This window comes from Neoarius graeffei, chromosome 5, assembly GCF_027579695.1.
Source record: "Neoarius graeffei isolate fNeoGra1 chromosome 5, fNeoGra1.pri, whole genome shotgun sequence".
Lineage (NCBI taxonomy): Eukaryota > Metazoa > Chordata > Actinopteri > Siluriformes > Ariidae > Neoarius > Neoarius graeffei.
Genome location: NC_083573.1, coordinates 103,285,563 through 103,298,997, shown reverse-complemented (window position 1 = coordinate 103,298,997; position 13,435 = coordinate 103,285,563).

Sequence of the window (13,435 nt, the reverse complement as noted above, 5' to 3'; positions counted from 1 at the left end):
AATAGTTTTTTGCTATTTCATTTAAAATGAGCTGTAAATTTGAGGGTGCTGATTTCAAAAATTATGTCCAAAAATTTCCTGGACCTCAAGTTTTTCAGATAAAGGCATATTTAATATATCTGCTGTATTTCTAAATGCCAGCTTTCTACAATATACAGAAAATTACAGATATTCCATTATAAAATAATATTTATTAAAATATTAATACAGAATATGAAATATTGATTAAAATAAGGCAGAACTTGGGTATAATAGTATAGTAAATAGTTAAATGGGATATTACCTCCAAAATTATATGCAATATGAAATACAAATCTGATACATGTACTATACATATATTTCATTAAATATTACGGCATCATGATCTTCTCATCAGTGACATTAAACAATTAAGGGGTGAATTTCCTCTTCTTGGACTTCCGTGAGTGGGTTGTACTGGAACAGTTTCTCTGCAGGTCTTAAGCTTCAGTAGATGATTATAATCAGGGTTAGGGTTAACACTAACCCTAACCCTACCCTTATATGCACAAGGCTTGGCTAAACTATCACAGGTTAAGACTTTCTCATAGATCTTTCTTTATTGTGACTGTCACCTCACTCACTAAAACTGCCTTTAAATCAGTCACATAGAGAACACATTTTGTCACTACTGTAAATGTGACGTGCTAGAAACAAACTGACATTTTTCTTGAAATCAGCACCCAAAAATTAGTGTAAAACACACTTCACCTTTTAGTCAGCAAAACTGATGCAGGGTGGTGTTATCATTGTAAGGGCATTTCTTGTGACAAACACAGATCTGTCATTAAGTAGTAAAACCCTTAAAATGTCATCAGGTAAATGCAAGTATATCTGTTTTCTTTTGGAAAATGGCAGGAAGTATGTTTTAGCCAATGAGAAGCCCCACATTGGGCAGCCAATCAGACATATGTGTTTTAAACAAAGCGATTCCTTTTGCAATGATTTTAATAGGAGCCACCATTTTGTTTTGGGATGGTCCTGGGGGAGTTTGCCAAAATGGACACAAAAACTAATGGCGGGAAATTAGATTTCAGTGTTATCCAGGAATCACTCACTCTTTTATTGCCTTTGTGCAAATAAAAGCATTTTAAGGCAACTTCTTTCATGTCAGTATATTTTTTGGCTACTTTTGAGGTACAGACTTCCAAGACATTAATTGGTGACCCTGATGTGATTCGATCAGATATCTTAATAGTCAAGTCAAGTTTATTTGTATAACGCTTTTAACAATAAACATTGTCATAAAGCAGCTTTACAGAATTTGAACAACTTAAAACATGAGCTAATTTTGTCCCTAATCTATCCCCAATGAGCAAGCCTGTGGCGACGGTGGCAAGGAAAAACTCCCTCAGACGACATGAGGAAGAAACCTCGAGAGGAACCAGACTCAAAAGGGAACCCATCCTCATTTGGGCAACAACAGACAGCATGACTATAACATTAACAGTTTTAACATGAAGACAGTTTCGTTGATGTTGTAACTCTTCATTGATGGAAACTTGAGTGCAAAACTGTTCATGACAACTGCAGTCCTAAAGTTAGCAAGTTAACTGTAGTCCTCAGCCATAAAAGCATTACTGTAAGAGTCCAGAGCATCCTCCAGGTGTAACCCTCAACAGTCCTCATGGGGCCATCCTCCACAGGAGCAATCCGATAAAACTCCAACCAGACACTGGGCACCAGGATGGATCAAGCAGGTCCGAGGGGCAGAAGAGGCCAGCATCTCAATCCCAGGACCAACATGTAACTCAGAGGGACAGATTGGGGGGGGGGGGGGGGAGAAAACACAGGTTGTTAGGTATGCCCTAAAAATGACACAAGTATTAAATGTGTGTGGTAGGCTCGCAGAGATGAGAGGCTTGACATCAGGCATAACACACAACAATGGCATGTTAATATGGTTAAAAAATATCATGACCTGCTCTGGCTGGATGCTTGATTGGGTGATGGGAGCACACTCCTCAGCAATGATGGGATGCAGATGGGGCCCTTAGGGCTGGCCAAGACAATTCAGTTACATTTTACCGGGTCTGGGACATGCGGCAGAATGTCTGACGGCCTATTCCCTGCAGGCTATGATAGCTAGTTGAGGTCTCCACCCTCTCCACCAAAAGATTTCCTGTTGACTCCATGTAACTCAGAGGGACAGATTTGGGGGGGGGGGGAGGGAAAGAAAACACGGGTTGTTAGATATGCCCAATGTCACCTGAATAAGTAAGAACAGTATACATATTGCACTGAGTACAAGCAGGGACTCTGGCAACTAACTATGACAGCATAACTAAAAGGGGAGAGCCAGAAGGTAACACAGGCATGAGGAAGCCCCAGGACATACAGCAGCCAGCCACTACACCGTCAACAAACTCGAGAGAGCAAGCGAGTGGGGACTGACAGCATCCATACATCCCAGTTTACCAAAACACTATGTCTGAGGACCCTCTAGATCTACACCTTTACCTCATAAACACCATTAACAAAAGGCTTGACTAAACAGATATGTTTTCAGCCTAGACTTAAATGCTGAGACTGTGTCTGATTCCCGAACATTACTTGGAAGGCTGTTCCATAACTGTGGGACTTTGTAAGAAAAGGCTCTGCCCCCTGATGTAGCCTTTACTATATGGTACCAGCAGATAGCCTGCACCTTTTGATCTAAGTAGGTGTGGCGGGTCATAGAGGAGCAGAAGTTCACTCAGGTACTGTGGCGCGAGACCATTTAGTGCTTTAAAGGTCAATAGTAGTATTTTATAATCAATACGAAATTTGATTGGGAGCCAATGCAGTGTGGATAAGACAGGCGTGATGTGGTCATATTTTCTAGTTCTAGTAAGGACTCTTGCTGCTGTATTTTGAACTAACTGGAGCTTGTTTATGCACTTATTGGAACATCCAGACAGTAAGGTATTACAACAATCCAACCTGGAGGTAACGAAAGCGTGAACTAGTTTTTCCGTGTCATGTAATGACATTAAATTTATTATCTTAGCAATATTTCTGAGATGAAAGAAAGCTATCCAGGTGATGTTATCAATGTGAGTTTCGAATGAAAGCCTGGGGTCAATAATCACTCCGAGGTCTTTTACTGCTGCACGTGAAGAAACAGAAAGGCCATCCAGAGTCACTGTGTAATCAGAAAACTTACTTCTAGCTGTATGTGGTCCTAGTACAAGCACTTCAGTCTTGTCAGAGTTAAGCAGAAGGAAATTAATAAGCATCCAGTGTCTAATGTCCTTAACACATTCCTCAATTCTATAAAGCTGGTGTCTCTCATCAGGTTTTGCAGAAACATACAACTGTGTGTCATCAGCATAACAGTGGAAACTAATACAATGTTTACGAATAATATCACCCAGAGGTAACATATAGAGAGAAAAAAGCAGTGGACCCAAGACAGAACCTTGTGGAACACCAAACTTTACCTCAGTACGTCTAGAAATATCACCATTTATATCAAAATACTGATAACGATCAGTTAAATAAGAGCTGAGCCAGGAGAGGGCCGTTCCCTTAACTCCCACAACATTTTCTAGTCTATCCAGAAGAATGGAATGATCAATGGTATCAAATGCTGCACTAAGGTCAAGCAACACAAGTAGTGAGACACAGCCCTGATCAGACGCCAACAGTAGGTCGTTTACTACTTTAACCAGAGGTGTTTCTGTGTTGTGATTAGGTCTAAATCCTGACTGATACATTTCATGGATGTTATTCCTATGTAAACATGAGCATAACTGTTGTGCCACAGCTTTTTCAAGGATCTTGGAGATAAAGGGAAGGTTTGATATTGGCCTATAATTGGACAGTTGACAGGGATCAAGGTCAGGTTTTTTAATCAGGGGTTTGATAACTGCTAGTTTAAAGGATTTGGGTACATAGCCAATCGTAAGAGAAGAATTTATTTGTGGCAGTTCGTGTAAATGGGTGGAGCACAGAAGGACGGCAGGACAGAACTGAGTTCACAAAAACTCTCTTTATTCAGCTTTTCAGCTGCACACACACACGCAGACACACGCACACACATCAGCTGTCTGGTTGTGGAGAGAGACCCTCTGCTCTCACTCTCTCTCCTTAAGAAGGGCGCGGTCACTGGGAAGACACACAAACACATCAATTAACAACAGGTGTCGTGATTCTGCCACTTAACTTCCCCGACTCCACCCTCCTGTCACCGACCAATGCTAGACCACGCCCCCACTGCCACATACCCCCACCGCCCGACTCAGGCCGGGCAGCCATCCGGCCCGCAGCCGACTCCCCCCCCCCCCCGACGGGAGAGGAAGTCCGCCACGACCATCTGCGCCCCCGGCCTGTGGATCATCTTGAAGTTAAAGGGTTGGATTGCCAGATACCAACGGGTGATCCGCGCATTGGCATCCTTCATGCAGTGGAGCCACTGGAGGGGCACGTGGTCCAAACAGAGGGTGAAAGGGCGTCCCAGCAGGTAGTACCGGAGGGCGAGGACCGCCCACTTGATCGCCAGGCACTCCTTCTCGATGGTACTGTAGCGCCCCTCACTCACTGACAGCTTGCGGCTAATGTACAAGACCGGGCGATCCTCCCCCTCCACCTGCTGGGACAAAACGGCCCCCAGCCCTCTGTCCGACGCATCCGTCTGCAACATAAAGGGGAGAGAAAAGTCAGGGGAGTGTAAAAGTGGCCCCCCACACAGTGCAGCCTTAACCTTAGAAAAAGCCCGCTGGCATTGCTCCATCCACTGGACCGGATCTGGTGCCCACTTTTTAGTCAGATCAGTCAGCGGGCTGGTGACGTCCGAATAATTAGGCATAAACCTACGATAATAGCCAGCCAGCCCCAGGAACTGTCTCACCCCCTTTTTGGTCTTGGGCCTCGGGCAGGCTGCAATCGCTGCAGTCTTGTTAATTTGGGGACGCACCTGCCCGTTGCCCAAGTGGAAGCCCAGATACCATACTTCCACCCGCCCAATCGCACACTTCTTCGGGTTGGCCGTGAGACCCGCCCGCCTCAGCGACCTAAGGACGGCCCTCAGGTGTTGTAGGTGCTGCGGCCAGTCATTACTATAAATAATGATATCATCTAAGTACGCGGCCGCATAGGTGGCGTGGGGGCAGAGGACCCTGTCCATCAGCCGCTGAAACGTAGCAGGCGCCCCAAACAGCCCAAAAGGAAGTGTGACGAATTGGTGTAAGCCAAACGGTGTGGAAAAGGCCATTTTTTCCCGGGATAATGGAGTCAAGGGGATCTGCCAATAACCCTTTGTTAAATCCAGTGTCGAGTAAAAACGAGCCGTGCCTAGCCGATCGAGCAACTCATCAATACGAGGCATTGGCTACGCATCGAATTTAGACACCGCGTTGACTTTTCTATAGTCCACACAGAACCGGACCGACCTGTCGGCCTTGGGTACCAAGACCACCGGGCTGCTTCAGTCACTGTGGGACTCCTCGACGATGCCCATTTCGAGCATGGCCTCGAGTTCTTCCCGAACCACCTTTTCCTTGTGTTCGGGTAACCTGTAAGGGCGGCTACGCACTACCACCCCCGGGGGCATCTCAATGTGGTGCTCTATGAGGTTAGTGCGGCCGGGCAGGGGTGAGAACACGTCCGAAAACTCGGTCTGCAACTGGGCAACCTCCGCGAGTTGGGTCGGGGAGCGGTGGTCTCCACAGGGGACCGGAGAGGGACGTGATGCTAATGTTCCTTTTTGAACCTCCGGCCCCAGCTCCGCCTTCTCCGGAACCACCGACACCAACGCCATGGGGACCTCCTCGTTCCAGAGTTTGAGTAGGTTGAGGTGGTAAATCTGTAGCGCCCCACCCCTGTCCGTTCGCTTCACCTCATAGTCGACGTCCCCGACTCGCCGTGTGACCTCAAAGGGCCCTTGCCACTTGGCGACTAATTTAGAGCTCAATGTGGGCAACAGTACGAGTACTTTCTCTCCCGGTGCAAACTCTCTAAGGTGCGTACCCTTGTCGTACAGGCGGGTTTGCCGTTCTTGGGCCTGCCGCAAATTCTCCTTGGTTAGTTGTGTGAGTGTGTGGAGCTTTGCACACAGGTCAATAACGTATTGAATTTCATTTGTGCTTGGTGAAGGTCCCTTCTCCCAATTTTCTCGCAGCACGTCTAAAATGCCGCGCGGCTTACGCCCATATAATAATTCAAACGGGGAGAACCCCATGGAGGCTTGGGGGACCTCTCGCACTGCAAAGAGCAAGGGTTCAAGCCATTTATCCCAGTTACGCGCGTCCTCACTTACAAATTTCTTAATTATGTTTTTAAGGGTGCGATTAAACTGTTCCACTAAGCCGTCCGTTTGTGGGTGATAAACGCTGGTGCAGATCGGCTTAATACCTAGTAACCCATACAGTTCATTCAGTGTTCGTGACATAAACGAGGTGCCTTGATCAGTCAGAATCTCTTTCGGGATTCCAACTCGGGCAATAACGTGGAAGAGTGCCTCCGCAATACTGAGTGCTGAGATATTGCGAAGAGGCACTGCCTCCGGGTATCCCGTTGCATAGTCCACCAGAACTAATATAAAGCGGTACCCTTGTGTTGACCGATCTAATGGCCCGACGAGATCCATCCCAATTCTTTCGAACGGGGTCTCGATTAATGGTAGAGGGCGCAAAGGCGCTTTTGGAATGGCCGCTGGATTTACTACCTGGCATTCGCGGCATGCCGTACACCACCTACGGACATCGCCGCGAATCCCCGGCCAGTAGAATCGGGCCATTATTCGGGCTAGTGTTTTATCCTGCCTCAAGTGTCCAGCCATGGGATTAAAGTGACCTGCCTGGAATACCAATTCCCGGCGGCTCTTCGGAATTAAAAGCTGCGTGACTCGCTCTTTAGTTTGAGTGTCCTGCGTCACTCGGTATAATCTATCCTTCATAATCGCGAAGTAGGGGAAGGACAGGGTGGCGTTCAGCTGGAGTGTTTGACCATCGATTACTCTCACTTGGTCAAAAGCATGCCGCAGAGTCTCATCTCGCGATTGCTCTAATGGGAAATCCGTGAGGGATTCCCCAAGAGAGAGAGGAGGAGCCGGCGGCTCCTCACTCTGGCGAGGAGATGACGTAGACGGCTCTGTGACAGCTGCTCCCGCCAAAGTGACACCGGGACCTCCCCCTGTCAAATGGCAGGACCTACTCTTGACTAAGTGTGTCATTAAACCCCGAAATCCCGGCCAATCAGTCCCCAAAATTAAAGAGTGGGTAAGGCGAGGATTAACCGCCGCCTTCACTATAAATTTTTCCCCTCTGAAAATAATGTGGACCGACACTAAAGGGTAGTTTTGAACATCCCCGTGCACACATAACACCTTCACCAATTGTGCTCCCCCCAATGCCTCGTCTTGCACCAGGTTTTGGTGGATTGAGGTCTGATTACAGCCCGAATCCACCAACGCCTGATATGTAGCCCCTTGGATACTCACCGGTATGCGATACACTCCGGCCTGATCGAGGGCGGCTCCTGGTGCGTTGGGGATCCGAACCACCGCACCCACCTCCATTATCGAGCACTGCTGTTGGAGGTGGCCCGGTTCCCTGCAGCGCCAGCAAACCGGCCCGGGCTTCCTCTCTGCACTAGTGCTCTGGGGCTCACTCACCTGAGGGGGGGGGGGGAGAGACAGACACAGAAGGGAGACACGGAAGGGCACCGCGGGTGCGGCGGGCCGGCTGAGGTGGCGCCGGCCCCCGTCTCCGCGGTGGGGGAATGGGGCGAGGAGAAGACACAGGAGGAGGAGAGAGAGAGAGAGAGAGAGAGAGAGAGAGGAGAGAAGAGAAGAGGTCGTCTGCTGTCCTGCCGTCGGGACAGCCGCCAGATGATCCTCCGCCAGCTCGATTGCCTGATCCAGCGATGCCGGGCGGTGGCACTGGACCCACTCTGTGGTTCCCGCTGGTAGACGCACGACGAACTGTTCCAGTACCACCTGGTCGATGAGTCCCTCGGCATCGCAGCTGTCGGCCCTCAGCCACTGCCAGCAGGCGTCCCGGAGTTGCTGGCCAAACGCGAACGGCCGGCCGACTTCCTCCAAGCGCAGAGCACGGAAACGCTGATGATGTTGCTCCGGGGTGCGTCCCACCCGCTGGAGGACGGCCCGGTGAAGGTCCGCGTAGGCCAGCCGGCGGTCGGCGGGGAGAAGGCGCGCCGCGCGCTGTTCCACCGGCCACCCCGAGGTCTTTGCTACCTGCTCAAAGAGCGTGAAGAATGCCTCGGGGTCGTCCTGCGGGCCCATCTTCGTGAGGGTGAGGGGGGAAGGGCCCACGGCGGTGGAGTTGGTGGACCCCGCCGACGCGAGGAGGTGCTGGAACGCCCGACGATCTTCCTGTTGTGCCAGCACCAGGGCCTCAAACCGTTGTTCTTGTTCCTTTCGGAGGGCGAGCAGCACCTGGTGCTGGCTCTGTTGGGCCGTGGCGAGGGCGTGGATCAGGTCGGCAAAGGTGGAGGACTCCATGGGGCTGTTGTCTTCTGTGCTCATTCCCGGGTTTCGGCACCACTGTGGCAGTTCGTGTAAATGGGTGGAGCACAGAAGGACGGCAGGACAGAACTGAGTTCACAAAAACTCTCTTTATTCAGCTTTTCAGCTGCACACACACATGCAGACACACGCACACACATCAGCTGTCTGGTTGTGGAGAGAGACCCTCTGCTCTCACTCTCTCTCCTTAAGAAGGGCACGGTCACTGGGAAGACACACAAACACATCAATTAACAACAGGTGTCGTGAGTCTGCCACTTAACTTCCCCGACTCCACCCTCCTGTCACAGACCGATGCTAGACCACGCCCCCACTGCCACATTATTATTTTTAAAAGTGGTTCAATTACTTCAGGTATTATCTGTTTGAATAGACGTGTAGGTAAGGGATCTAGTACGCAAGTTGAGACTTTTGATGCTGAGATTAATGAAAGTAATTCAGTTTCTTTAAGGGGAGTAAAACATTCTAAGGCTACGTTCACACTGCAGGCTGAAGTGACTCAAATCCGATCTTTTCGCCCATATGTGACCTGTATCCGATCTTTTATTGACAATATGAACGACACAGATCCGATTTTTTCAAATCCGACCCAGGCCATTTGGATATGTGGTCCTAATTCCGATCCCTATCCGCTCTTTTCATATGCGACTTCAGTCTGAACCGCCAGGTCGCATTCATCCGACTTACACGTCATCAACAAGCCACAAACGTCACTATTCTGCGCTGAAGTAGGAGGCGGGTCTCTCAAAAAAAGTTACAACAACATGGCGCATAATCACGGGCGCAGATAGAGGGTGGGACGGGGGGGACTCGTCCCACCCAGATTTAAATTCACCTCGTTCAGTCCCCCGCACTTATAGGGAGGAAAAAACGTCTATGCTGTCTTTCTTTGTATAAGGCAAACCTCACGGAAAAATCAAAAGACTAATTACCATTCGGTTTATTGAGGTGCACAGCAGTATATACATAGTTGCAACAACTCACATAAAACAGACTGATATTCGGTTGGTTGAGCTGCGCAGACTGCACAGGTTGCGAGCTCGAGCTTGGTTGCTATGGTTACTAACAACAAGTTTGACAGGCATATCGGGGTTGGGGTTGGTTTGCTGGCAGCTTTGTCCCCCCCCCCCCAGTTTTTTGTCCCTCCCAGTTCAAAAAACGTATCTGCGCATGACATCAATGCGAGGGACGCTTCGGGCTGTGAAGGTTCAGAATCTTCTCAATGGAAGGACGCAGAGGTTAGGGAGCTGATTTCCATTTGGGGGGATGCAGCTATTCAAGCTAGATTGGATGGGTCATACCGCAACCGGGCGGTTTTACTTCCGTAAACACTGGCCATGCTCACTGTGTGTGACGTCGTCGTATCCTGCAATGTGCATGCGGAACACTTTTAGGTCGCTTTTCGTTCATACTGAGGATCACATACAAGTCGCATATATTTGTTAATGTGAACGACCTCACAAAAAAATCGGATTTCACAAAAAAATCGGAATTGAGCATTAAGCCTTGCAGTGTGAACGTAGCGTAACTGATAGAGTTATAGATAACTACAAGGTCACTTTCATTGTCTGACCTTAAATTAGTAGTTTGAATTTTTTGTCGGATATTCTCAATTTTGTCATTAAAAAAATTAATGAAAACATTACTATTATATACTGCAGGTGTGCATGTGTCTATAGTGGACTTATTCCTGGTTAATTTTGCTACAGTATTAAATAGGAATCTAGGATTATTTTTGTTATCTTCTATTAGGGAGGAGAGATATGTTGATCTTGCAGCACTAAGAGCTTTTCTATACTTCAGGAAGCTCTCCTTCCAAGCTAATTTGAACACTACCAATTTTGTTTGATGCCATTTACATTCCAATTTTTGAGTGGTCTGTTTTAATGTGTGAGTGTCATCATTATACCAGGGTGCTAATTTTTTGTCTCTGACCATTTTCCTTTTCAGAGGAGCTACATTATCTAAGGTACACTACAGTTCAAAAGTTTGGGGTCACACAGACAATTTTGTGTTTTCCATGAAAAGTCACACTTTTATTTACCACCATACGGTAAGTTGTAAAATGAATAGAAAATATAGTCAAGACATTTTTCTGGCCATTTTGAGCATTTAATCGACCCCGTGATGCTCCAGAAACTCAATCTGCTCAAAGGAAGGTCAGTTTTATAGCTTCTCTAAAGAGCTCAACTGTTTTCAGCTGTGCTAACATGATTGTACAAGGGTTTTCTAATCATCCATTAGCCTTCTGTGGCAATGAGCAAACACATTGTACCATTAGAACACTGGAGTGATGGTTGCTGGAAATGGGCCCCTGTACACCTATGTAGATATTGCACCAAACATTTAGTAGAATTTAGCTAGAATAGTCATTTACCACATTAGCAATGTATAGAGTGTATTTCTGATTAGTTTAAAGTGATCTTCATAGAAAAGAACAGTGCTTTTCTTTCAAAAATAAGGAAATTTCAAAGTGACCCCAAACTTTTGAACGGTAGTGTAAGTATATTACTTCCCATAATGCAAATGGAAATAAATACCCAGTTTCTTCAGCCAGTAACACACTGAAATAAGCCTGAACAAAGATGAATTACAGCAAGTATTTATTAATATCAGGTAATTCAGCTGTGAGAGGTGTGCATGAGGACTCACCTTGCACCAAATCAGGATAAACTTACTGTCTACCTGCAAACTTAATACTCTAAAACTAATAAATTTATTGATACAACACTTACAGTAGACTTTTGTTGCAATCCAGCTCTAAAAATAGACTTAGACATGAGTTAATTTCATGCCCAGTCAATTTACTTATCACTAATAAGCAAGCCTAACATTTGGCCATGTTTTTCTAATTTAGGATATTGAATTTCATCAAAACTTAGTACTATAATAATTTAATTTGAACAGTTTTACTCCCTGACTGAATTTCCCATGTATTAATAATTTTTCTGCTCTAAATCTTATCTCCATAGAAGATAAAGTTTACACCTATTAATACCTTCCCTCTGTATTTTCCCTGCTTACTTTAATCTTTCCTGCACATGCATATTTCCTTCATATCTTTCAGATGGTTGACTTCTGACTCAACCTGCATCCGCATCTCCATTTTAACTTTTCCCTCTCTTTCTTTTTCATCCGGTCTCTCTTCTAGCTCTCTCGTTCTGATTTAAATTGACTTTATCAAGAGTGTTCATCATCTTACACAAACCCTCAAACTGTGTTCTCCGATGGTCACGATATTAACATACTGTAATACACATCATCTCCATTAGAGGCAACCTTGTCTCCACCCATTTTCTAAATTCCACCTGTTTTCTGACTGTTTGTGTCTGTTTGCTCCCCCCCCCGCCCCATGCTTACTTTAAATTCCAAAACAAGTCTCAACTTTTTTTTCAGTGACACATGTAACACCTATGGAATACTTAAGGCTATTAGATATACTCAAAGACTAAATTGATTCTCCTACAACAGTATAGTTATACTTCCAAGGCCTCTTTCTCACTCAAGACATATTATGTTACATTAATGGCATTTACCAGACTTTCTTATCCAGAGCGATGTACAACATACTAAACATACCCATACCCAACAAACTCCATGGGAAGCAGTTGGGGGTTAGGTGCCTTGCTCAAGGGCACTTCAGCTATTCCATGGAATCAAACGGGCAACCTTCTAGTCCCAATGGTTAAATCTTTAACCATTAGGCCATGGTTTCCCCATATATGCACATACAGAGCTCTTTCACACATGCAGATCACACACATACAGACACAATGCATGAATGTCTCACACACTCAGTGCGTTTTCATGCACATCCAAATTGAGCTGCTATCGGTAATTGAGCTAAGGGTCCCAGCAGGGGTGCCAGAGAAATCCAATACTACATGCATGCAAGGAAATCGATGTTAGGGTTCACCCAGTCGGAAACGGTCAACTTACTTCTCGGGACCCCCGCCCTCGTACCACCTGCAGAATTCTGGGACGGAACACCGCAAAAAAACAGAGAACCAGAGATCGGTTTCACTGCTGTTTATTCACAGTTTTCTCGCCGAAATGAAAACATTTTTGAAAACATTTTATAGCATCCATTTATCTCTGTGTTTATGTTTTGTCTACATATGTACACAAATGTGTATATGTTATGTGTGTGTGTGTGTGTGTGTGTGATGTCAGCCTATGACATCAGCTATGTTCGTCTCCTTACTTGCATGCAATTGAGGGGACCTTGATCTGGAAATAATAATAATAATCTCCATCAGTGTGTGTGTATAAATCTTGAATCAATCATAAAACATAATAACATATTTCTGATCATATGACATGATAGCAAGGTACAAACATATTTTAAAGGTCATTGCCTACGCACACCCCTTCAGGTCAGATATAACATAGGGCAATATGTACTTAAGATGGTGATGGAATTTTTCAACAAAGATAATATGTCCAGTCTAAGAAGTCTTAGTCAAAGAAGGTCAAAATACATCAGAAATTCTTAACACATGAATGTGTGTCTTGTGCTAAGTCAGTGTTGGGTTCGCCCAGAAAGAGACCCTGGATTCCTTCGTGAATGCCTTCACTTCGGGCCCGAAGTAGACAAGGAGACAAGGAGACGAATCGCTCAGAAACGGACAGGAGAACACGTGTGGGTTGTTCACATGCCAGTTTATTCGCTTGCTTCGTCTGAATGAAAACATTTGTGGGAATGTCTTATAGTGTTGCTGTGTTTATGTTTTGTCTTCGTGTGTGTGTGTGTGTGTCTATGTGTGTGTGTCTATGTAGAAGTGTGTAATGATCTTGAATCAATCATAATAATATAATAACATTTTTGCTGACAATAAGGTACAGATAGATGTTATGTCTGATTCTTCGTGGAATAGTTTGGAATGTATAAACATAGATAATGTTTAATGTTTGCCTACGAAGAAGGTCAAAAAACACTAGTTTGCACAG